Source organism: Adiantum capillus-veneris, chromosome 9 (genome assembly GCF_014529385.1).
Source record: "Adiantum capillus-veneris isolate H3 chromosome 9, ASM1452938v2, whole genome shotgun sequence".
NCBI classification, from domain to species: domain Eukaryota; kingdom Viridiplantae; phylum Streptophyta; class Polypodiopsida; order Polypodiales; family Pteridaceae; genus Adiantum; species Adiantum capillus-veneris.
In genome coordinates this window covers 25,840,594-25,843,938 of record NC_140939.1, presented here as the reverse complement: position 1 = coordinate 25,843,938, position 3,345 = coordinate 25,840,594, and positions in this window count along the sequence as shown.

Below are 3,345 nucleotides of genomic sequence, written 5' to 3'. Positions count from 1 at the left end.
CGAAGAATGCCAATAGAATATTAAATTTGTTGTCCAGGTTATAAGTTTTTTATCCTCATTATGAGTAGCGACGAGGATGTGGGACCGTCCAACCGAAACACCTATCTCTCAATGAGGGTCTTATGTCCTTGTAATCAATGTAAGCATGTTGTGCGACGGACAAGACGTGTTTCTTTGCAGCACGTTCGTGAATTTGGCGAGTTCGATCCATCTATTATAGATCGAGTTGTTGCCAATTATAACTCGTCGGGACTCTGACGCTGGCCAACAAGCAGCAATCTTGCAACCCAATAGACGTGTTCGCAGGCGCTTTGGTCAAGCAGCATATGTGAGGCCACAAGATGTAGCCTCTGACAGCTCGGGGGATGATCATGCAGAGCACATTCCCAACGAGGCAATGTTTGAGCCCGAGATTGATGAAATGATCGAGACGATCATGGATTCAGAAAGGCTTATCTATGATGATATGAAAAGTGAAGCCGATACGCCATTGTATAATGGAGCACGTATGTCTAGATTGAAAGCACTCCTGGTTCTTCTCAACATGCAGGCAAAGTTTGAATGGAGTGACACTAGCGTCAGAGCGCTTTTCAGGTGATCTATTACAATTAGTTTACTTTAATAAAACTCTAAATGTATAATGATCTGATAGATTTTTACACGACTGTATCATATTTTTATGTTGTGTAGATTGCTGAAAGAGCACATACTACCAGCTAACAATGTGATGCCAGATTCCCGAGATGAAGCAAGAAAGATTTTGCGAAACTTGGTGATGGATTACAATTCTATCCACGCTTGTCCTAATGACTGCATTCTTTTCAGAGGGGAATATATAGACATGGAGAAGTGTCCGAAATGTGATTCCGAAAGATATCGAGTAGATCTCCACGGGACAAAAATTCCACAAAAGGTTTTGCGAAATTTCCCTCTGCTTCCTCGCATCAAGCATTTCTTCGAATGTAAGTCCATGGCCGCCCTAGCATCATGGCATGAGGAGAATAAATCTTCGGATGGTGTGCTACGAATTCCTGCAGATTGCGTAGCGTGGAAACATATAGATGGAACATGGTCGGATTTTGCCAAGGAAGCTCGAAATTTGCGCTTAGGCCTGGCTATGGATGGCGTAAATCCAATTGGTCAAAGATCAACATCTTACAGTGTATGGCCCGTTGTCATCGTCAACTACAACATTCCCCTGTGGTTGACTACGAAGAAGGGGCACCTATGGCTAAGCTTGATTGTGCCAAGGCGATATAAAGTGGGGAATATGGATGTGTATCTTCGTCCACTATTGGAAGAGCTACAACAATTGTGGATTGGCATAGAGGTGGTGGATATGAGCCGACACACAGGACGACGGAATGCTTTGATCAGAGGCATTCTAATGTGGACCATGCATGACTATCCCGGGCTAACAGAATGCTCAGGTGATCTATTGGCACTCCTCACTCAGACACTCTAAATCTTGTTTTTTCCCATAGTTGATCTATTATCATGTGTATACATGCAGGGCTTCAAACAAGCGGATACAGAGCATGCGTAACATGTGGACCTAGACTGAATGCACGTAGGGCACCCTCACTGAAGAAGCAAATCTACGAAGGTCATCAAGCGTATCTTCCAGAGAATCATGTGTTACGCGACGGCTTTTTGGGAAGAGAGCCACCAAGGATGTCTGCACAAGCATGGTTAGAGCAGAAGGAGATGTGCGATGACGGATTGCCTCCAGGGATGAAGAGACTATCTCTATGGTACGAGTTACCATACTGGCCCCGACTCATGATCAATCACTTGCTCGATCCAATGCACATATTCAAGAATGTGGGTAATCTACTATGGGACCATCTGACCAGCAAGAAAGATACTTTGGGAGCTAGAGTTGACCTTAGAAATGTGGATCGTATGGAGCAATATTGGCCACAAACAGCGTCTGATGGATCGATAAAACTCCCTAAAGCACCATGGATTTTCACAGGAGCCCAAGAACGCAAAGTAAAAGAGACCATTCGATCTTTGCGGACCCCCACTCGCGTAATGCACTCGCTCCGAACGTGTTTTACTAAAGAAGGAAAGCTTACCGGTTTGAAGTCACACGATTGGCATAAAATGTGTCAGGTACGTTCATAGTGGACTTTAATATCATTGCATAAAATGTGGACTTTAATATCATTGCTGCACATACTTTACAATTTATTTTACCGGTTGCCATTGAGGGATGTTTGTCTCTCGACATCCGTAACACAATCTACAAACTTGCAAAGCTGGTGCAATGGATCTCACAAAAGGAGATCAACGTAGACTCCATACCTTTCGCCAAACTAAATGCTGCGGAGCTTGTGTGCATGTTTGAGAAACATTTTCCTACTACAATGCTAACCATTTAGGTGCATCTTCTTGTTCAGATAGTTGATGAGGTGGAAATAGCTGGCACAGTTCATTCCAGATGGATGTTCTTCTTAGAGCGTTTCATGAAAACGCTTAAGGGATATGTGCGTCAAAAGGCACGTCCGGAGGGTAGCATGGCAGAAGGTTGGTTGGTATCAGAGTCCCTAGTGTACATTGGAGAGTGGCTAGACGGATTTGATAAATCCCGGGACACGCTATGGCGAACCATAGATGATGAGCGCATATCTGGGATTGTCATGTGCAATCTCGGTGTTGAGAAGAAGATGACGGAAGATCTAGAGGCTAAAATCAACCGATTTTGCATGCTTCACAATCCAGTGATGCAAAAGTGGATTTCACAATATGAGGATGCAAAGCAAGAGCGACAAAGGGCACGAATCGAGTGGAGACGGGGAAGACGACCACCGATGCACTATCCAGCGGTTCTGGAGAGCCTACCAACCTTCATGAGCTAAGATGGTTGCACAACCAATTGAAAAGCGCACAACAATGCGGTGACGAAGTGACTGAAGAAGAGTGGAGTACTCTCGGGGTTGCGCGACCAAGGTAAGTTTGCAATGTACGACTAGCAAGTGACTTTATTTATAAACGTTTGAACGGCCACTCATAATCTTTGTTCGTTGTAGTATAAGTCATACACAGCAGCATGGTGTAAAGGTCGACATTTTAGGGTGGAACGAATCGACAAAAAGCGTTTTACTCAAGATTGTGGAATCATGGCAAAATTTGAACAGTCTAGTCGACAACGTTCCTCTGATGCAGATCCTGTGGTGGCGGAACTCACTTACTTCGGCACGCTGCAAGAGATTTTGAGGATCGATTACAGAGGATTTTTTGTCGACTTGTTCGACGTGCAATGGTTCAAGATAATCATGGAGGGTTGCAACGATACTGTGCGTAGAGGAGAGTCTGGTTTTCTTGAGGTGGATTCTACTA